We start from the raw sequence: 23,897 nt of genomic DNA, 5'->3' as shown, positions 1-23,897 counted from the left end.
GAGGCTGCTTCCACTGGTCAGCAGATGGCCTGGCCAGTGTGCCAGGAAGCAGAAGAAGTAGCTGTTATCTCAGACTAAACAGAAGGAAGGGCGAAAGGACTTCTGGAGTGATCAGATGAATTGCCTAGTCAGTTCAGTGGAGTATCTCTTCATGTTACCAAAATCCTCATGGCTTTTCCTGCTGGAAGAAAAAGCATCATCTAGTCTAGCAGATTTCAGCTGGAGTGTCATGATAACCCTGGCGTGTTGCGATCACCCGTACTGTGTGATGCAACTTCCCTTCACGTTACACGTAACGTGTTACTTCTAATAAAGACCTGGTTTGCAAATGAACTACTTACAAACATCAGTTAGAACACATTCTAGGTTATACTTATAATAGCGTCATTTCACTCACTTTATTTCTGATATGATCTCTTGGACAGGACTTGGAGGTAGTGAGAGATGACCTGGCAGAAATTACACATTCTTTGCAGGGGGATGATGGGCGTCTGGTTAGCATCCATCACAAGGAGGTGAGAATCACTGCCCTGGTGTTTCTCTTCCAGGCAGGAGAGCTGTCCTTAGAGGAACTCTGAACACCGTCCCTTGTGTCCTTGTAGCATGACAAAGGATGCAGCCCCTCCTCTTCATTTTAAAATGACAAAGTCACAACCCAGAGCCAAGCAATGATGGTCCAAGTCCGGGTTTGAACGCGAATGCACAAATTCACACTCAGTGCACACTTTCCCCTGGCCCCTACCTCCTCCAACAGGCAGGCATGAAGAGCTTGGGACACTTGGAGGAAGAACAAGGAGGAAATGAATTGCCGTTTATCACTGGAGTCAGGAGGCTACCCCAAGCAGGTTTAATCACCCCGTGGGGAGAGGGATGCAGAGCAAGTTTATGGTTTACAGTGAGCAGGTTGACACAGCTGATTGATGTCAAATATGCCATGATGTATATTGTAAAGCAGGGATATTTAATGGCGTAACTCTATGGCAGGCTTAGAAGTGAGTTGCTGCGAAGTAAGGAGTGATGGATAGGCTCATTTACATGTAAAATTGCCAATGGCACTGACAACCCTGGTATGTGAGGGGAAGATAAGAGGCACATAGCAAGATTCACTTTTGTCCTAGTACTGGAATATTAAAATACAGCTGTGCAAGCATCTGGAGTTTGCAATGGACTTTAAAGATATAATTATTTTTCACCTTTCAGCCCTGAGATAATCTACATATTTTATGAGGTTTTCTATAAAGTCACCATAACACCCCGGTTCAAGTATTTGCAGTAGATGGTGATGCTGATATGAAATTCAGTTGTATGGAGATGGTTAAAAATTAAAAACACCCCATGGTTTTTATCTGTCCCCAGCCTATCAATCTCCAAATGCTTATAGAGTAACAATGTGAATGACTGGTACCTTGACTTCTTTTTTTTTTCAATTACATAGGTACATTACTTATTAAATGGAACTATCTCTATAGTTGTGATGTTTGAGCTATTTCCAATTTATTTTTTTAATTTATTTTATTGAAGTATAGTAGATTTATAATGTTGTGTTAATTCCTACCATACAGCAAAGTGATTCAGTTATACATGTATATATACAATATATATACACATTCTTTTTCATATTCTTTTCCATTAGGGTTTATCACAGGATACTGAATGTAGTTCCCTGTGCTATACAGTAGGGCCTAGTTGTTTATCCGTTCTCCATATAATAGTTTGCATCTGCTCATTAATCCCAAACTCCCAACCCATCCCTCCCCCACATCCCCCTCCCCCTTGGCAACCACAAGTCTGTTCTCTATGTCTGTGAGTCTGTTTCTGTTTCGTAGACAAGTTGTTTCTGTCGTATTTTAGATTCCACGTATAAGTGGTATCATATGGGTACCTGGACTTTAAAACTCCATTTGCCTCCCCGAAACTCTTGCCTTCTATTGGTTTTCTCTGCCCTATTCCAGGAAAAGAATCAGTCTCTCTCTTCTCCCTCTCCCTCTCTGCGTGTGTGTGTGTGTGTGTGTGTGCGCGCACTTCTGTCTTATTCTCCCCTTCCTTTCTCCTCTAATAAGGATGCCATTATCATGTGTGGGCTAATGTCTATTACATATGAGAGTAGGGGAAAATTGACTTATCCTCTCAAGAAATAATGATGTTTGGATCAACGCCAGCTAAATATTCAGCCATGAGGATAGACTCCGGACCTGAACTGGATGGCTGAAGAGCACTGCATATTTGTCCCCAACATTAGAAAATGTTAGGATGGCACTAGAGTCAGCCTCCCCTTCCTCTATTTATCCACCCCTCCATCTTTTCCTCCCTACCCAGTGTGCACCGGGCCTCATGCTAGGTCCTGGAGACACAGGAGTGAAAGAGACAGAGGTTAGCATGTGGAACACAGAGGAGGAAAGAACCTCAGGACAGCTCTTCGCAAAGGCTGCTCTAAAATGTCAGGGATGCACAGGAGTATCTCCATGGGACCAAGGAGGAGGGGTGGCTGTCTGATAAAGAGTGAGGCCTTCCCCGAGGAATCAGCATCTGAGGCAAGGTTGAAGGTAGCAAGGCGAAGCGGGAAGGGGGAGTTTACCAAGGAAAAATCTGCTGCCCGTGTATCCAGGGCAAGAAAGCGTTTAGCAGATTTAAGGACCTGCATCTACGGTGATGCAAGAGAAACAGACACTTGAGAAGGGGCAGAAGGAGATAAAGCTAAAGAAACCATTCTTGTCCTGAAGAACCTGGCTACGCCTGCTTGAAAGGTGTGGATAAGGACACACAAAGGGTCCCCTGGTACATAGGAATGTTTCAGATTTGCTCTGTTTCTGTGTTTGCCTCTAATAAGCTGGGTCTTATTCTGAATGTGATTGCCAGTTGTGTGGTAAGAAAGACAAGTTGACAATAATAAAATGTATCATCAAAACCATGCCTTTGGGGGTGCTCATTGCTTGTAATTAAGCACGTAATATTTAGAACTAAGGATTTACCAAACATATTTGTCAATTCAGTTTAATGTGTTTTATGTACTTCTTCAATAACTAGATGATTGTTATCGTGACAGCAAATTAATTTTATACGTTAGTTCGTAGCATCTGTGCTTTATCATCCCATCATTCTTTCACTCCTTCAAAACATACTTACTGAGAATTTACTAAGTTCAAGGCACTTTCCTAGGTGATAGAGACACAAAGATCAATAAGATGCGTCCTTCTCATAAGCTAATGAGGAAGACACATCATAAGCTGAGCTACTGTGAAGAATGGACTGGGTAAAGAATGGACAGTAGAGGGATTTATGGCCTTTGCTGGTATCTGGGATTCTCAGCAAAAGAGATATCTGTGCTTTATCTTAAAGAACGTTTTGGGACTTCCCTGGTGGCGCAGTGGTTGAGAGTCCGCCTGCTGATGCAGGGGAGGCGGGTTCGTGTCCCGGTCCGGAAGGATCCCACATGCCGCAGAGCGGCTGGGCCCGTGAGCCATGGCCGCTGAGCCTGTGCGTCCGGAGCCTGTGCTCCGCAGTGGGAGAGGCCACAACGGTGAGAGGCCCGCGCATCGCAAAAAAAAAAAAAAAAAAAAAAAAATGTTTTGGAGTTTCCCACAGGCAATGTTTGCTGATGAGGGAGCAAGGGAGTTTTGTTGCAAATAGCTGATCCACGGAGTTTCATGGAATTTCACTCTAAAATTAAAATGATGCTATAATTATTAGGTTTATTCAGCTTTACCCATAATCTCTTATTCTTCTAAGGACTTGGCTGTAACATTACTTCTGTGATGCAGTTGGCAGTAAGGTTGTGCTTAGGACCAGAACCTCTGGAATCACAAAGACCTGGGTTCCAATTTGCCGCTTACCCGTCATGAGACCTTGTGCGAGTCACTTAAACTTTCTAACCTTCGTTCTCCGTTGTAATAGGGCTCATATAATATTAACAGAGGTAATGTGTTGAGCTTGGGGTCAAGCACAGAGTAAGAGTTAAATAAATGTTAGCCGTGTATGGTTGACATCATTACCATAATCTGTCATTTAATGCCTGATGAAACTTTGAATGAACCACAACACAGTAGCTTTCTGGAGCTAACGTACCTCCTAGAAGCCTTAAGACAGCCTTCTTCTCATCTGTCTTCAGGAGGAAGGTGACTGCACTGTAGTAAATCACCAGCACAAAGTGGGCGCACAGGGTCCCTAGTCTCTGCTTGCCCCCTGGGTTTTCCTCCAATTATTGTGCTATTTTCCCTGGCGTTTCCTTTCTCTGCTCCTCAGCTGAAAACTTCCTGCTTGTGCAGTTGCCTTGCTCTTTCTGATCATTAGCAAGGCTGCTGTGCACGTTTGCACCTGGGACCCCTCCTCAGCCTCCCTCCCTCTGGGTGCCTCCCCCGGCTCATCTTCTGCAAGACCAGATTGTGAGTCCACCCAAACACGTTCTTATGACACATCCGAATGGTCACGTGAAAGCAAAGCCTCCGGGACACTTTCATGCAGTGCATTTTCAGCCCTCCCCGCTCCCAGCTTTCTAAAAATGCTTCACCAATAGCTTGGATCCTAACAGGCATTCCTAAACATGTCCTGTTCTTAATCCAGTGAAAAGAAAATGTGAAAAAAACGAAAACAAAACAAAATTCAAAAGACAGAATGGCGTCATACAGAGTGAAGTAAGTCAGAAAGAGAAAAACAAATATCGTATATTAATGCATATATGTGGAATCTGAAAAAATTAGTATAGACGATGCTATTTACAAAGCAGAAATAGAGACACAGACGTAGAGAACAAACGTATGGACACCAAGGGGGAAGGCGGGGAGGTGGGATGAACTGGGAGATTGGGATTGACACGTATATGCTATTGATACTATGTATAAAATAGATAACTAATGAGAACCCACTGTACAGCACAGGGAACTCTACTCAATGCTCTGTGATGACCTAAATGGGAGGGAAATCCAAAAAAGAGGGGATATATGTATATGTATAGCTGATTCACTGTGCTGTACAGCAGAAACTAACACAATATTGTAAAGCAACTATACTCCAATAAAAATTTTTTGAAAAATGAAATAAACAAATATTCTAAATGGTCATAAAAAAGGACAGAATGGGGCAGTGAGAGGCACCCCCCTGAAACCCCTCCGAGCTCTTGCTGCCTGCCGTGCACTGTGCCTCCACGGGGCCCTGCACTGCTGTTCATCTCTGCGTGGTTTCCACAGCTGCCCTTTGTTCTGAGCTGCTACACCCGCCCTGGCGCCCAGTCTAGAAACCTGGACTTTCCTCTTGATTCCTTCTTCTTCCTCAGCCATCCATTCCAGACCGTCGCTGGGTGAGCCTGGCGATGCCACCTCTGCTGTGTCTCTCACAGCCAGCCCCCTCTCTGTGCCTCCACTGCCACCTCCTGTACCAGCACACTGCAGGCGATGGCTCTGCAGGGTCCTCCACCTTTTCTCCAGTCCTTTTTCTACTCAGCAATCAGACATCTGTTAAAACGCAATACGATCTTGGTGGTTTCCACTTGAAAATGCTTGCATGGCTTTCTGTCGCTCTCAGGATGGGATCAGGCTTGGACTCTGTACTTGGCCGAGAAGGATCTTCTTAACCCCATGGCCCTTTATCCCAGTGCTGGCTTTGTTACTCGTACCCACTCCCCTGCCTCCCCACCCCTATCTTTGCTGGTACTTTCTATCTACAATTTATCTGTTGATTTAAGAGCTTAAATATGACTTTTTCTGGGAAGCTTTCCAGCCCAGCTCTGCTCTGCTCCATGGCCGTTTATGAGCATCCATGGCTTTCCAGACCCTGCATCGTGGCACGTACCGCGTCACTGCTGCAGCTGCCTATCCGGCCAGCTGTCTCCCTTGCAGGACTGGGCTCGGTGAGAACAGGCATTGCCTCTCCTGCTCACAGCAATGGGCTAGCCCAGCTCCTGGAACACAGTAGGTGCTCCCTATATATGGGGAGAATACTTTCAGAATCCTTTGAGGGGGAAGACAAAACCAATAAGGGGTGAAACCAAAACCACCCCAGGGGTGGGAACAGGAACGCCTCTCTGCACAAGAAGGGGACGGTTGAACAGTCTCCCCACCACCTGTCTCTCTCCCCAGCCTGTCTTGATCGGGATCCAGCCTCTCATTTCTCTCAACTCAACAGTCAGCAGAAGGGCCTAAATTGGGATGTTTTCCAGGGGCAAGTTGAGTGAGCGCTCACTGACTGAGCTGACCCTGATAGAAACGCTTAAGGAGCTTTGCAGGAGGATTAAGCAGCTGCCTTTAATCTTGCTTCCTTCCAGGTGGTGGGAGCAGATTCCGGCATGTGGGCAGGGCTGGGCTGCAGAGTCTCTGAGCCCTGAGTTGCAGTCTGTGGGTGGCTGCGCGCTGGGGAAGCCAGGAGCTGGGAATGGGGAGAGGGATCTGGCAAAGAGGCAATCGTTTCCATTTCAACATTTTAACAACCCAACTTAATTATCTGCTCTTTCTTCTCCTTTACTTACAATTCAGAAAGCTCTCCTATTTCTAAGTGTGAAGTGCTCTCATTAGTGGCTGGAAAATTCTACATTTGTGGATTATATAACAATGAAGACTAAACCCGGAGACACAGAAGCGGAGAGGATTTATTCTGGATCACACCCAGCGAATCCGTGGAGGGAAACAGCTAAGGCTCGCCACTCATCATGGGTGCATCTCAGATGCACTGATCCCAGATCATCTGCTGTTTTCACCAGTGTCACGTGGTGTAGCCTGGGGTACAGTGTCCCTCAGCCCCCAGGCCTCCCCAGATGGTAGCCAGTCGCCCCCAAGATTACTTAGCATGATCGCTTCTGAAGAGCCCTGAAAAGGGAGAGTTGACATTTTTACAGCATCTCGGGTATGTCCCTTCTTGGACACTGCATATTTTAGAGGCTTTGCTAATATGATTAAAGACAAAAGCAATTGACTTCTGTATGGGAAGTAATAATGGAATAGTAATAATAATTCCATTGGATATTAAAGCTGGAAAAGGAGTTTAAAGTCCAGGTCCTCATGGACAGGTGAAGAACCTGAGTCTGGGAGTCTTTCCCCCGAATCATACAACCCTCTGTTGACTGAGGTGGCTTAGAATTAGCTGGCTTGCTTTTTGCCAGACCACATTAGAGGCTTTGGAGGGGGAGGGCATTCCAGGGCCGTGTCTTTGACAGGAGCTCTATGCAGAGTGAGATCAGGGCATGCGTGCCCCCCGCGAGCTCCTTGCATCTTCAACAGTTAGAGCTGGGTCTCTAGGCCAAGGATCCGCTATTAGCACAGCCTAAATCACAGCAGGCACTCAATGAACATTAACTGGGTTAATGTTGAAAATGGGCTCTCTAGTTTCACAGACTCCGACTGGGTTTCGGAGTGTCTGAAACTTCCAAACATCTCACCTAACCCTCCTTGAGATCTTCAACTGTGGCACAGAATCTATTTCCAAATATTTCTTACTTGGGCCGCAGGCTGTGTGGGCGTTTGGAAACCCAGGGGCACATGAGGACACATCAACCTAATTTGGGTCTAGCTGGGTCTATTGTTTGAGGTTTTAATTTCAGCGTGCTAAGGTGTATCTCTCCCTGAATTCCTCAGGCTTTCTTTGCATTCACATCCACACTGTGCCAAGCACTCTGCATATCTGCATGAATTTCCCTTAAAGACCCCAGTGTGTCGTCGTACTTGTGTATTAATAATGCATCTGATTCATTACTACTGCACCCCAAGCATTACAGCCTCAGGGTATATGCGACATTTAAGACCAAGAATTATTTCACATAGAACAGATCTGCTTAAAAAATAAAATCATCTTTAGGGATTTAGGGAGAGAGAATTTAATGGCAGGTGCTGATTTTAACAAAACACAGCTGACCCTAAAACTGCTTGTCTCGGTCCTTTCTATTAGTAGGAGTAGGAACTTGGCCTCAGCCTGACCTCGAGCTAGCCCGGTCTCTCCCTGGACGTCCCAGTAGCGGCTCTCCCGGCAGATGTAGCAGCCTCAAATCTGCCACTGCTCTGCCATCTCTGGGCCAGTGACAGAACGAAGCAGAGGCCAATGCAAATGCCCCGGGAATCCTCATGTTTTACGTGCACTTGGGTCCCTTCAGAGGCCGCCCTGGAAGCAGGTGTTGAGCTTCCTTGCTGACGGTCTGCCTAGCCCTCCCTCCTCCCTCCCCTCTGGCCCTGCTTCTCTGGGTTAACCTATCGTGCAGCACCAGGGCCTTGGCCACACCATTCCAATGAATCATCACCAGTGCGAGCACTGACCTGAGACTCACCGCTGGCCCTTTACGTCCCTGGTTTATACTGAGTAACTTCTGGATCCTTTTCTCACCTCCCAGGGGCTGAGAAGTAGATGGAACTGGTACCAGCTGCTATTGCTGGGTTTGAACTGTACCACTTGCTGTCTTTGCAAATAAGGGAGAATCCAGCTGACGACTTCCTTCCAAAGAGATACTGCACCACTGAGAGCGACAGGCTCAGGGAGGGGCGCGGGGGCTGGTGACCGTCTCACACATTAGCAGGTTTTTGCACCCAGCAGAGTCATCAGCTGAAGGAGTCTGAGAGGGACAATGGCCTGAAATCTCCCTCCTCACTCCCGAACCCACCTTCACGCTGCAGTGCATCCTTCACAATGATTTCCAGGGAATTAATTTAAAATGGCTTTCTACTATCCTGCCAGTATCCCAAACCTGCCTGATTTCGACCCAGACTCTCCTACTGACTTTAGTAAATGGATAAAACACATTTAAATAAAAGGGAAGGCCATTCTTCAAGGAGTTGTAAAGATCTCTACCTAGTGACCAAGACTAAAATCTCGCTGGGTGCAAATGCATCCTTCCTGGAGGAGAAGCCTTATCCCTCTTGGCTCCAAAGCCATACATTTGTATATTGATGGAATCCATGGACTTGCGTAGCTGGGTTGGGATATTAGAAACCATCAAGCACCATTCAGGGCGGCCGCTTGCCTCTTGGAAATTTGTGGGGAAGGTGATTATTTAATACCTAGTGAGACAGAAATACTCAATTTCCAAAGACAGACCACACTTTGATCTACCCATGAGAGGCACCATTCATTCATTCACTCATTCAGCCCGTCATTCAACCGATAGTTATTGAATCGCTTCTATGTCAGGCGTTGTCAGTAGTCGGAGATACTGGAGGGAAATGATCACAGGGTCCAATGCTCTAACACTTGTCTATACTGCTTATCTACACTTACCAATTGTCTGTCTATCTTTCCACCCAGCATCTATGCAGAGTAAACCAGGATGTATAGGGTCCTCTCTCTGCCCCTTGTTAGATAACGTCTTTGATCTCCCCTCAGAGATTTAGAACACAGAAAAGGCACCCAGTAGATATTTGTGCTGGAGGTTCTACATGAGTTCTGGGTTCTGGAGTTTCAAGGTCAGAGAGCTGTCAAGCCCAAAGGGATCTAGTAATCAAATCCCACCTTTTTTCATGGATGAAGACACTGAGACTTGGAGAGTTTAGGTTAGTTGCCGAAAGTCACAAAGCTAGTTATTGGTGGCGGTGAGATCAGATCCCACTCATCCTAATTGGCTCCTGGCTACTCTCTCTACTGCCTAAGTTCATGACAAAACCCGATACATCCAGCTGAAGGACGCTGTGAGGGACCATTTGGTCCAAAGGTTCTCAGCTTCGGCCCCGCAGAGTCACCAGGAGGAACACGTCAAACCACCGAGGACGGGGTCCCACCCCCCAGAAAACGTTACCTTACCTGATCTGGGTCAGATCTGGGCTACTGAATTTTTACACGTCCTAGGTGATTCTTATGTGTTGCTTTTAGGGAAACTCAAGTGGACTGTTCACCCATGCATTCTACTGCTGTGTTCACTCATTCATTCCCTTCACGTCACATATTTCCTTAAATATTAGTTTAGCAAGAGACATGCACACAGAAAATCTCCAAAGCGGTCCACGTGCCGTGTCAGGAAGCTTCTGCTAGGCTCCCAGCGCACCACAGGGCTTTGCGATCCCTCGCCAGGTCCCTAAATGTCACTCACAAGCAGGATCGGCTGGCAAGCCCGTGAAGGCTTCCCGCTTCCAAAGCCTCGTTACTCGGGAGCCGCGTGGGAGGCCCGCCACTGTCTGCTGGGGCCACACTCGTGCTCAGGGCCCTGACAGGGGCACCAGGGGCTCGCTTCCCATTATTTACTTTTAATTATCATTTTCCTGTGTGGCTCTGACCTCCCATGAGAGCGGCAGCCCCCTGTTAATGGGATTGTGTGGTGGGGATGCTGCCGTGTGCAGGTCTGAGTCTCCTGTCTCTCAGTCTCTCCCAGGTAATTGATTTTGGTCTGTTCCCTGACACTTGCCTCTATGGCACAAGGTGTTATTAGGGCCTTTGTTCCATTTTTGAGTGACAAAGCCTTTACAAGCCAGCCAAGCAAAAGCAGTTGTTGCGTCTCTCACTTTTCTTATTAACTAACAGAGAATTGCAGGCAGCTTGAAACCCGCTGAGAGAAATAATAACGTGAGCGGCTCCTTGGGGGCAAAGTGGGTCCTTTCAGCCACAGCAGCCTGGCGGGATTAACAAGGGCCCCTCCTCTCACTCACCCGATGGATCCCAGTTCCCCGTCTTCCCTCTTCCACCCCCTCTTCCTCCCCCATCACATCTCTATCTGGTTCTGGACCGTCTCCCACCACCCAAGCAGCACGGCAGTCTAGGGAGAAGCTTCCCCCCACCTGGCCCCTGGGCCTGCTCTTAGCCTCTGGGGAGTGGAATTACCCATCCCAATGATTGTTGCCCATTGGTGTTTAGGACTTTCTCTGCTTGTTTTTATATTTTTTTCAATTAAAAATATTTACTATGAAAGCTTTTAAACATATACAAAAGAGAAAGAGGGAAAATGAACATAAGTGTATCTACTACCCAGATTAACAAAAAATATGTCACCTGTACAAGTGAGGCCTCCTGAGGACCTTCCTCTGACCGTCTCCGCCTCTCTGCCTCCCCAGAGGATTCCATACTGTTCCAAATTTCATACTTATCATTCCCAGGCCTTCACTGATATTTCTACCACGCGTGCGTGTCACTAAACAATGTACAATACTGTTGGCATGCTTTTAAATGCACGCAAATGTTATCATACCATGTGTATTCAACAATCTGAAATTCTACATGTGACATTCTTCTATTGGATACATGAGCTGAAGCCCCTTCGTTTTTCCCAGCGAGCACTCTACTCTGTCATATGATACATCACAGCGATGCACTCACCTGTTCCTTTGTTGGAAGCAGTTTTGCTGCTTCCTTACATTTCGCTGTCGCACAGGTTGCTGCCATGGTGTCTGGGGTCACATCTCCTGGGCTCTGACCAAGCCCTCCCTTAGGCACAAGCCCGGACGTGGGATTGCCGAGTTGTAAGAGCTGCTCCTTCAGTGGGTAACGCTTAGGTGTCTCGAGAGGGATTTTCTCCTAAAACTGTACGGAAATGAAACGTAGGGATTATTAGTCCTATCTCACATGTGAGTGCAGAGAGACACTTTCTGCCTTTGCTTGGCGGGGCAGACAGTAGCACCGGGGAAGGAAAACCACTCAGCCCCCAAAGTTCTCCTCCTTGCTGTCTCACCGTCCGGTGTATTTTAGTTGAACAGAAGCATCCCCATCCTCCTAATGGAACTGGAGACTCAGCCCTGTCTCCCGTTCTCCTTGGTGACCAGTCTCAGCCCTAAGCCATCAACAGGAAGGGTCCATAGTCACAGACATACTCTTTCTGGTGGCCCAGGCAGGGTGTCCCCGGTCTGTGAGAGACTCTCTGCTCCATTACCTGGTCCTTCGAGCCGATCGGCACTCTCTCCTCTGTTTCCCTGGAGACTTCAGCAAGTCAGGTGGGCACACTGGCAAAAACCTGGCTTTTGCCGTAAGAATCTGTCTTGAGTTTGTGTTCTCACCCTCACTAATTTTGTGATTGCAAACCGATACTTCACTTGTCGGGTTCTGTTGCCTTACCTGTAAGATGCTGACCTCACAAAAGCACCATGCTTGGCACTTGGTGGTCAGCCGGGAGGTGGCAGGCGTGGCTTTAAGCGTGCGTCCGGCTTGGAGTGGCCTGAGTGCCCCGCGGCAGGGGGGTGGGGAATGGGCTCCCCCCGCCACCTCCCTTCCTTCAGACTCCAGCTCCTGGGGCTTCTGGCTTCCTGGACTGAGCCCTGGCAGTTTAGGGAGGAGCCACCCCTCAGAGACCTTTCCAGACCTGCCCAAGGAGACCAGTAGAGCCAGTTTCCGAGTGGACAAAGCCTCAGATGTGTGCATGGAGGCTTGCGTCAACCTTCTTCCTCACCTTTTCCTAACTGTCCTTTGCGGAGGTGAAGGAGCGTTTCCTTCCTCTCTCAGTAAAAACTCAGTAACGTCAAGACACAGCTGAGACCCCTTTGGAGGGGGGAGAGAGCACGGGCTCAGAGTGTACGGCCTGCTCTCCGGCGCACAGCTGTGGTGTTTTTCTGTTGTTTTCTTCGCCACGATCCCCATTGTTTTCTCGTGCAGTTGTCACCCCACTTAATTACCCCTTCTTTGTTTCTGTCTCCAGCCCCTCGAGCTCTTTCTCCTCACCCTCTCCTGGTGTTTTCTTCCTGGTTCTCTTGGCCTTCTGGCACTGCCACCATTCACCCATCCTGTCCCCCAAGACTCTCATGTGGCCCCCTTGTATGAATGATTACTGAAAGGAATGGAATTGTTAAAAACAACGTTTTCTGTGCACCACCGTGTAAAACGTACAATAATAAAGCAGAACGGCACTAAATGAATTATGGTTTTTTAAAGAAACAAATTACCAACCTGTCAAATACTATTAACGCTCAAATCAGTGGGAAGAATAAGAATATGTGTACAGAGGGAGCTTCTCTTCTTTCGTAAAGCAAATAGCCCCTCATAACAGCTGGTTTCAGTGTCTTGAATGAGTATCTGATAAAGAAAAGAAAAGCAAGAGACTCCGATGAATCGTTTCTCCCGGTAGCAACGTAATGTGCATTCCTATATTTGTGTGAAGGGCTCGTTGCCTCTCCACTGGGTTTATGATATCTCGTTCCATAGGATAAGGCAGATGGTAAAGGGGAAATTATGAAAAGTAAAGTGGGGCGGAGGTGAGTTTTCAATATTCAGGGACCGATCTGCTTCTCAAAAGAGGCAGGTCTAGGGCTTCCCTGGTGGCGCAGTGGTTGAGAGTCCACCTGCCGATGCAGGGGACACGGGTTCGTGCCCCGGTCCGGGAAGATCCCACATGCCGCGGAGTGGCTGGGCCCGTGAGCCATGGCCGCTGAGCCTGCGCGTCCGAAGCCTGTGCTCCGCAACGGGAGAGGCCATAACGGTGAGAGGTCCGCGTACCGCAAAAAAAAAAAAAAAAAAAAAAAAAAGAGGCAGGTCTAAAAGGAAAGCCAAATACACAAGAAAATACCTTGTCTCTGCGAACAGACTACAGGACAACATCCATTTGGGCAGAGAGCAGAAATTTTCTTGTTTTCAATGCTGAAAGTTAGGAGACTAGGGAGCTGGCTCTTTAATCCAATAGGAGTCTGGTGTTCATAGAGACACCTCAAAGTCAGTGTCAGGAATGGGGAAGAAAATATATTATTCGGGAGATAAGTTGCACTAGCAGTGATACTCACAGGGCATCTCTAGACCATGCAAAATCCTCATTGACCCTTCAAGGGTTATTTTCTTCTCCAGTGTTGGATAAGAGAAAACTTGGCCACTGGAAGCAGAGCAGAGTCCAAACACAATCTCACCCTGTAGTCACTCACTTCTTTGAATTCATCCAAATCTTTTGATTTTGTCCTTCAGAGGAAGATTAAATGGCCAAGGCACTAGTTGAGTATGAAATTAGAAACGGGAGAAACTATATTATAAACAGATTTAGCTCATTTGGCCCACGGGAGATGCATATGACATCTCGGTTGAATGAAGGAATGTGCTATGAACCACCTGGATGACCCGTGACCAGAGTGCTAATCAGCAAGTGTCTGGTTTTCATTCTCTGTTGACTGTGCGTAATACTTCTTGCTTGACCTTAACGTACTAGGATACAGTCTTTAAAAGCACCTTGGGAAACTTGGATACAAAAAAAAATACCTTATTATTAATGTTATCATTGCTTAATTGAAAAGAGCATTTTCCTATCATATTGCTATATTTATAAGATTTCTATACTTCTTCAAATGGCCCTGACATACACTGCTTAAAATAAAACACAAACAACTTTGAGTTAGAGAAGTAATTGCGGTTATATCGTTTCAACTGGAGCTAAATGGATTTCCACGGCTAACCCCAAAGGTAGAAGGCTGTTACTTTGGCCTGGATTTATATTTAAAGTGTCCAAATACAAGAGTGTAAGTTGGGAAGATGTGAGAGTAAGTGGAAGACTTTCCCATTTCTGTTTGTTCTCTGTGCAGCTTAAGGCTGCGTATGATTACAGTGTTAGTTGCATTTAAGTGCTTTGTTTTCCCCCGGGTTACAAACATCGAAGGGAGGAGGGAGGATAAGAGGATGGAGAGAATTGAAAGAATTCTCAGAAGGCGCTGTGAACACATCCGCTGAGGGGTGAGTTATAAACGAATGTGAGGAAGAGACATTTAATTTCCTTCCACAGAAGCTGGAGGCTGGACGGAGGAACTTACTGAGCATAGCTTTACTTACCACATTTAAGCCCTGCTCAGTGCAGGGAAAAATAATTCAAGTCATTTGGTAATAATTATCCCTTACATATCTGCAGAGTGCAGTCCCCCGTGACCTACAATTGCTACACGATTCACTTCCACACATATTTGTTGGGTGCCCACCAGGTTCCAGATTAGCTCCAGGTTTGGGAACTTAAGCCTCAAGGAAGTCACAGCCCCTATTCTCAAAGGGGTGACATCGTGTGACATGATACATGCACAGAAGGTAATGTGGCGAATTCTGTAGTTGTGGATAGCAGAAATCACCAGGGGAGTACAGATGAGCGAGCAATTAATTTTGCCTAGACTTGCATTTCAATCAGCCCAGAATATGTACTTACGTAAGTATTCATTTATTCATTCAAATGATTTTTTTGCTTGCCTACACTGTGACAGATATTACACTTGTCAAAGAATGACATGAATGCTACACAATTATAAACTGAAACAAGTCAAATGAAAAATGAACCTTTGTTAGGCTGGTCTTCCTCAGGAATGCTTTTCCTTAGCTGGTCATGGAACTGGAGGACAGTCAGAGTTAAAGCGAAAGAGAGAGAGGAGTTTGCATTTCCAGACGGAAGGAAGGGCACCTGTAAAGTTCTGTTGTGGGTGGAACACAAGTTGCACGCAGAGAAGGGAGGCCAGTGTGACGGTCTGTCACAGACCAAGGAGGAATGTGGTATGTGTATTCATTTACTAGGGATGCTGTAATAAAGGACCACAAACTGGGTGGTTTAGAACAACAGAAATTGTGTTTTAAGATATTTTTTTGATGTGGACCATTTTTTAAAAACTATTTATAGTTTTAAAAAAGGAGTCAAGGGAAAGATTCTGAAGATAGATTGAGCTTGTTTAAATGTAGTTATAGGAACCAACCACCTATACAGAAGAATAAAAGGAAAATCATCACTATCAGTTTCTGGAGAAGGCTGGAGGGGATAAGACCCAAGTGAAATATTGAGAGAGAGAGAGTTTAGCTAGGAGAAGTAGTAACTCCTATATTCTAGTGATAGGAGGAAGAGAGAATGAATTCCAATATAGGTGTGGTAGTGGACGTACACAGTTTGAGTACAAACACAGAATGCTTTCTAATAACTTCTGTCAACCTTTCTGAAAACTAGAATCCCCTTTCCCCATGGCCAGTAGGGATTCTCAATAACATCTGTTTAATTCCATAACTATTCAATTGATTAAATGTTTAAAACTTGACCAGCCTGGTTTAATACTGTAATTTCGTATTTTATTCAAATCTGATTCCCCACAAGGACTCAGATTTTTATTTGAATGGCTTGACATGTAGATGGGGCTGTGGTATGGTCTTCTCACTCACTGCTTAAACCCACCTGCCTTCTGTGGATAAATGATACTCATGCAAGTAAGGAAGCAAATGGAAAAGGAAAGTCCCTGATTCATGTAAATTTTAAGGACACACAGAGGTTCAAAGTGAAGGAATGGAGAAAGATATTCCATGAAAATGGAAATGAAAAGAGAACAATGGTAGCTATACTTGTAACAGAAAAAATAGACTTTATGCCCAAAATGAGAAAAAGAAGATCATTATATAATGATAAAGGAGTCAATTCCTGAAGAAGATATAATAATCATAAACAAATATGCATCTAACATTTTAGTCCCTACATATACTAAGCAAATACTAGCATATCTGAAGGGAAAAAATAGACAACAGTACAATAATACTAGGGAAGTTTAATAGCCCATTTTCAACAATGGGTAGATGATCCAGGCAGAAAAAAATTAAAAGGAAACCTTGGACGTGAATCATATTTTAGGCCAAGTGACCTAAGAAGCATATAGAGAACGTTCCATCTAGCAGCAGCAGAAAACACATTCTTCTTAAGTGCACATGGAACATTCTCCAAGATAGATCTTATAATAGTTCACAAAACAAGTCATGGAACATTCTCCAAGATAGATCTTATAATAGTTCACAAAACAAGTCTTAGAAAATTTAAGAAGATTGAAATCATACCAAGTATCTTTTCCAAGCACAATGACATGAAATTAGAAATCAGTAACAGGAAGAAAGCTAAAATATTCACAAATAGGTGGAAAGTACACAACACACTCCTGATCAACCAATGGGCCAAAGAAGAAATAAAATCGTATCTTGAAACAAATGAAAATGGAAACACAACAAACCAAAACCCATGGGAGGCTGCAAAAAAGGTTCTAAAAGGAAAATTTATAGGGTTAACAGACCTCTGCTTCATGCCAAAAGGTCCTTGATATTTGGTCTTGTCCAAAACGTCCATGTGACATTTGGTCCACATCAAAAATAACCAATGATTCTTGGTCATTTGGTCCTGTCCAAAATGTCCGTGGAGACATTTGGTTCATGCCATAAGGTTCTCAATATTTGGTCCCGTCCAAAACCATTTGGCATCGACCTTTTGGCATGGACCAAGTGTCTTATGGTTTAAATGCCTTATGGACATCTTGGACAGGACCAAATGTCCTGCAAGGGTATATATCATTAAATGCCTACATTAAGAAAAAAGAAAAATCTGAAATAAACAACCTAACTTTACACCTGAAGAAAAAGAACAAACTTAGCCCAAACGTATTAGAAGGAAGGAAATATAACAAAGATTAGAGCAGATATGAATTAGAAAAACAATAGAAAAGCAACTTTCAAGTAGATAACACAGTATTGTTAACTGTAATCACCATGTTGTACATTAGATCCACAGAACTTGTTGATCTTATAAGTAGAATTTTGTACTTTTGAACAATATATCCACATTCCCTCCATTTCCCAGTCCCTGGTAAACACTATTCTACTCTCTGGTTTTATGATTTTGGCTTTTTTCTATTCCACATATAAGTGACATCATGCAGTACTTACAGTACTTGTCTTTCTCTGACTTATCTCACTTAGCAAGTGTCTTCGAGATCCATCCATCCTGCCACAAAATACAGGATTTTCCTCTTTCTCAGAACTAAAATTAAAAACCCCATTGCATTTATATACCACATCTTCTTCTGACAGGTACTTAGGTTGCTTCTATATCATGGCTATAATGCAAATAATGTGAATAGTGCTCCCATGAATATGGGAGTACAGCTATCTCTTTGAGATTCTGTTTTCATTTGCTTTGAATATATACCCAGGAATGAGATTGATGGATCATATGGTGGTTATATTTTTAATTATTTGAGGAACCTGCATACCATTTTCAATAGTGGCTGTGCTAATTTACATTCCCACAACAGTACACAATGCCCTTTTATCCAGAACCTCACCAATACCTGTTATCTCTTGTCTTTTTGATGATAGCCATTCTAACAGGTGATGTGTCACTATGGTTTTGATTTGGATTTCCCTGATGATTGGTGATGTCCAGTACCTTTTCATGTATGTGTTGGTTATTTATATGTCTTCTTTGGAATAACGTCTATTCCAGTTACTCTGCCCATTTTTTCATCAGATTGTTTGAGTTTTGCTGTTCAGTTGTATGAGTTCTTTATATATTTTGGATAGTAACTCCTTATCAGATATATGGTTTGCAAATATTTTCTCCCATTCCATAGGTTGCCTTTTTATTTTGTTGAGTGTTTCTTTTCCCAAAACTTTTTAGTTTGATGTAGTCCCACCTACTAATTTTGCTTTTTTCACTTGTGCTTTTTGTGTCTTACCCCAAAAAATTGTTGCCGAAACCAAGGTCAAGGAGATTTTCTGCTGTGTTTTCTTTCAGAAGTTTTACTGTGTCCGTTCTTATGTTTTAGTCTTTAATCCATTTCAAGATAATTTTTTTGAGTGGTATAAGATAGGGGTCTACTGTCATTCTTCTGCATGTGGTTATGCAGTTCTCTCAACACCAGTTATTAAAGAAACTATCCTTTCCCCATTGTGTATTCTTGGCTCCCTTGTCACATATTACTTGGCTGTATATGCAAGGGTTGATTTCTGGGCTTTTGATTCTGTTCCATTCGATTCATATAGACCACTTCCATTGGTCTATATGACTATTGTTAGCCATGTTCTTTTGATTACTATAGCTTTGTAGTAGAGTTTGAAGTCAGGAAGTGTGATGCTCCAGCCTTCTTTTTCTTTCTCAGGATTGCTTTGGCTATTGAGGCTCTTTTGTGATTCCATACAAATTTTAGGATTTTTTTTCTATTTCTGTGAACAATGACGTGGACTTTTGATGGGGATGGCGTTGAATCTATAAATGGCTTTGAGCAGTATGGACATTTTAACCATATTAACTCTTTCAATCATGAACATGGGTTATCTATTAGTTTGTGTCTTCTCCAGTTTCCTTCATTACAGTCTGTGGTTTTCAGTGTACAGATGTTTCACCTCCCGGGTTAAATGTATTCCTAAGTATTTTATTGTTTTATTGTTTTTGATGCTATTGTAAATGGGATCTTTTTTTTCAGGTATCTTGTTGTTAGCGTACAGAAGCACAACTGATTTCTGTATGTTAATTTTGTGTCTTGTAACTTTAATAAATCATTTATTAGTTCTAATATGTTTTTGGTAGAGTCTTTAGAATTTTTATTTATAAGAACACACCATCTGCAAGCAAAGGCAATCTTACTTCATCCTTTCTGATTTGGATATCTTTTATTTCTCTTTCTTGCCTAATTGCTCTGGCTAGGACTTCCAGTACTATGTTGAATTTGAGTGGTGACAATAAGCTTACTTGTCTTGTTCTGAACTTAAAACTTTCAACCTTTCACCACTGAGTGTGATGTTAGATGCGGGTTTGTCATATATGGTCTTTATTATGTTGAGATATGTTCCTTTTACACCCAATTTGTTAAATTATTCTTTTATCATGAATGGATGTTGTATTTTTTCAAGTGATTTTTCTGCATCTATTGAGGTGATCATATCATTTTATCTTTTATTCTATTAATGTGGTATATCACATTTATTGATTTGCATATGTTAAACCATTCTTACATTCCAGGAATAAATCCTACTTGATCAAGGTGCATGAAACTTTAAAAGCACTGTTGAATTCGGTTTGCTAGTATTTTGCTGGGAATTTTTGCATTTACATTCATTAGTCATATTGGTCTGTAGTTTTGTTTTCCTGTAGTGTCCTTATCTGGCTTTGGTATCAGGGTAATTCTAGCCTCATGAAATAAGTTTGGGAGTGTTCACTCCTCAAATTTTTGGAAAAGAAAAATTGGTATTAATAATTTAAATTTTTGGTAGAATTCACCAGTGACCCATCTGGCCCTGGGCTTTTCTTTGTTGGAAGATCTTTGATTACTGATTCAATTTCCTTACTCATTCTCTGTCTGTTCAGAATTTCTGTTTCATCATTCACTCTTGGTAGGTTGTATGTTTTTAAGAATTTATCTGTTTCTTCTAGGTTATCCAATTTGTGGGCATATAATTATCCACAGTAGTATTTCATGGTCCTTTGTATTTTTGGGGTATCACTTGTAACGTCTCCTCTTTCATTTCTGATTTTATTTATTTGAGTCTTCTCTGTTTTTTCCTTAATTACTCTAGCTCAAGTTTTGTCAATTTTGTTCATCTTTTAAAAAAATAGTGCTTATTTTCAATGATATTTTCTGTCATTTTTCTGGTCTGTATTAATTCATACTGCTCTAATTATTGGGATTAGCTAAAACTGTGGCGGTAATCATTTTGCAATATATAAATGTATCAAATCAACACATTGTATACCTTAAACATACAGAATGTTATATTTCAATTGTATCTCAATTAAGTTAGAAAAAAAAAGAAAAGGACAATCTCTGCCCAAAGAGTGTTGGTTACATTCTAAGTTCTGGGTCTAAGCTAGTCATCTAGATTATTGTCCAGCTGATCCTCAGCTGGTGTGAAGTCATCACTTTATTCAGATGCTCTAGACTCTCTGTTCCAGTCTGATGAAGTCCTCAGTAATCCTCAAGCCCACAACCTTATCCACTCCCACACGTTCATGGCCCACAAACACTGTTAGATACATCATGCATAAGTCTACGGGACTATTGGAACTCCAGGGAACAGTATGGATCTCCTTCTGTGGTTATACACGAACCCATTTCTTCCTAGTGCTCATCTCTTCACTTTAATAATACAACTCAGGTCAGTAGGCCTTGCAGCTCAGCAACTATTAACTGGATGGCAGTTACCTTATTATTACAGACAGCCATCAACTTCATGAGACATTTTTGCAGCAATCCAGTTCCATTCCGCTTTAGAAAGGAGAATAAATCAGAGACATCCCCCTCTCTTCTCCTCTCCCTCACAAAGAGGACTTCCCTCAAGAATGTTCCTTTCTATCTTTCTATATTAGGTCAGGACAGAGGGGCTGCAAGGCAGAAACCTTCTAGTCAAACACTTGAGGAGGTGATTCCTTTGCACTGAGAATGGGTAAGCAGTGGTTGATAAATTCAAAAAACTTGGAAGTGGTCTACTAGCACTTCATCCCATCTTATTATGTGGATAAGGTAGCAGGAAGTTAAGGATGGCAGAGAGTTGGAATACTAGTTGGACAGAGTTACAGAGAAGGATTTCCAAGCATTAATGGGGATGCATTAGAGGTTATTGATAATGAATTTGTAGAGGGATCAATCTGACCTCCTGTCTGACATTCTCGGTTGCTCATATGTAAGCATGGATAAAACAGATGTTTGGATTCCTACCCAGTTCAAGAAAGGTGCAAAGGAAACGCAAGAGGGTCAAGGTAGTTTGACACTGGCAAGACTGTAATTGAAAAGAAGTGTCATGAAAACTAAACCGTTTAGGAGAAATTGTGGAAAGGATGTTAATTTGGGGAGAAAAAGAGGGATCTCAATACAGTAAAATATTGAGGGATCTCAATACAATACAATATCTCAATACAATACTGAGATATCAGTGAATTTGAAGAATGTTTCTAGTGGAAGTTGGAAAAGAAGATTGGATAGTAGGATGTTATGGCAGGAAAGTGGAAGGCTAAGTCGATAATTTTAAAATTAGATCAGTTACAGGTTATGACAGAGGTTGTGATCTCTACAGGAATAGATCCTTGAGATAGAATAGGGGAAAGGGTTATCGATTGTTAGGTCAAGAATTAAGTCAGGTTCGGGGTAAGTTATGCAGATTCCAAAGTTCTTGATGAATAACAGAAGTAACAAGGAGGTTAGTAAGATGGAAACAAGGAGAGATGGAGGTGGGATTGACAAAGGACATGGGCCTCAAGAAGCAATTTTAACAAGAGGGTGAGTGAGTGGTTGTATGGAAGGGGTGATAATCAACAGGAAGGACACCTCTACACCTGCAGACTCTGAAGCAGGTGTCGGTTTGAGAGGATATAAAGCTAAAGTTCCAAGGAGCAGTGTGGTCAGTAGATATCCAGATTTCGGCAGGCAGCTAACTTAAGGAAATGAGCATAACCTTGAAAAGCTTATGGAGGAAATACTCTAAATGGCACAGTGGAGACCCTGGTGGATGAGAGAAGAATAGGAGACAGAGGAGCAAAGGCCAGGGTGTGGATATTGACAGAGGTACAAAGGAACAGGACCCAGGCTTGTTAGTGGTTCATTCTCAATAGTTCTTTTGAGGAGGATGCAGTCTAGTTCCAGATAGCAAGGGAGTTGACTTCTAAAGCTTTTGTGATGTGAGCCCCTGAATCTGCAGTCTGGCTCCCAGGAGCAGTGTGGTCACAAACGCAGGTGCACAGTTTCTGCACTTACACAGCATGGGATAGTGACATTTCAACTAGCCCACGTACATAAGAGGTCTGAGAGTCTCTGTCCCTCGAGTTCATGACTGGAGATGGCAGTGCTCACAGGCAGTGCTTTCATTCTCTCACTTATGCATGCACCTGTTAGTTTCTCTATTCATCCAACAAACATTGTCAAGTACCTGTTTTGTACCAGGCTCTAGGTATACATTGATGGATGAAAGATGTCAGTTCCACCCTCATGGTCCCTAATGTCTACTTGGGAAAGATAGGAAATAAATAGCAAACAAAACCAACAATTGTACATCTAATCATATGTTGCATATAAAGGTAAAAGGTAAGATGCTGTGCTAGAAAAGAGGAGAGACATACTTACATAGAGGCTTTGGGTCTATATAGACAGAGAGTTTGGGGGATTAGCTGTCCCTGGCCATGCAGAGTGCTGGGATGAAGCATTCCTGGCAGAGGTGGGAAACAACGATGGGGAGTCATCATGGGTTGCACACAGGATGACAAAGGATCACTGTGTATTGTGGAGACAGGACTGTAGAATCCATGCCTCTCAGGTGAGAACAACCTGCCTGTCATTTTGTCCCTAATGCACCCATTTTCAATGGCCTGTGTTTTCCAGGAGGCCTCATGGCTTGTGTAGCGGGTAACGTTCCCTGGAGAAGCCACCCTTTGAACTGCAGAGGAGAGCGTTCCTGAATTGCATTCATACTATGGCTTTTCAGTAAAAATTAGGTCTCAGATATTCTAGACCTAAATTAAAGAGAATGAATTCTGTTCTCAGACCAGCCCCGTGTTCAGATTAACTCATGGTTTATAGGAGCCCCTTAAATATTCATGAAAGCACAAAGGACCCCAAAGTTAATCTGCATACTGAAGGTGGAGAGCAGAGAGGTCTGATTACCTAGTACCTATATATGTGAAAAGCCAGTATTAGTCAATTATCCTACACAGGATGATTCGTCTGCATACAGATAGATGAACAAAGGGAAAGGATTTGTTGCAAAACCTACTCAAACTCCTAAACCACCCGTCCAGACAAGCCGCACACACTCAACCACAAGCATAAGCTCTCAGGTCGAATTCTAGATGTGAGAGGAGGAAACAGCAGAGGTCATATGTATGCACGATGCTTCTCCCTTTCACTCATCAGTTCAGAGTAATTTCTTCACCTGCTAACTCAATGTCAGAGTCTGCGAGACCAAATTCAGAAGCAACCGCCAGGGGACTGAGCATGTGATGTTTGGCAAAGCAATCATTACAGAGAAACCTCACTTCTGAGAAGAAAACATGATGCCCTGAGGAGGATTTGACCTGTGTATTTGTTCTTTCATGGTAAAAAGAATCATGACTCTACAGACTCACTGGCAGTAAAGAATTGACTATGAGCTTTGTTTTTAATCCCAATATAGGACAAATGTGGGCCTGTGAATGCTCTATGAAATAGTCTATGACAATTAATCTTGACTTCACACTCAGCTTGGATACGAGGCAAAATCCAGGGCGGGGAAACCTGGGGCAAGATCTGATATCAAAATTCTGGACCCATCACTTACTAATTCTGTGGCTTCAGATGAGTTACTAAGACTTTTCAAGC

The 23,897-nt window shown here is 43.4% G+C and overlaps 1 protein-coding gene across 4 annotated transcripts in view; it reads left to right on the top strand.

Annotated features, from left to right (window-relative positions):
* The window catches only part of LOC309826206 (neurotrimin), a gene marked incomplete at both ends in the record, with an annotated part of 942,560 nt that overhangs the window by 436,625 nt on the left and 482,038 nt on the right, over window positions 1-23,897 (top strand). The gene's annotated exons all lie outside the window — the stretch shown is intronic.

This window comes from Grampus griseus, assembly GCF_964374135.1.
Source record: "Grampus griseus genome assembly, chromosome: 8".
In the NCBI taxonomy this organism is placed as follows: Eukaryota; Metazoa; Chordata; class Mammalia; order Artiodactyla; family Delphinidae; genus Grampus; species Grampus griseus.
This window is presented reverse-complemented; position numbering and strand designations above follow the sequence as displayed.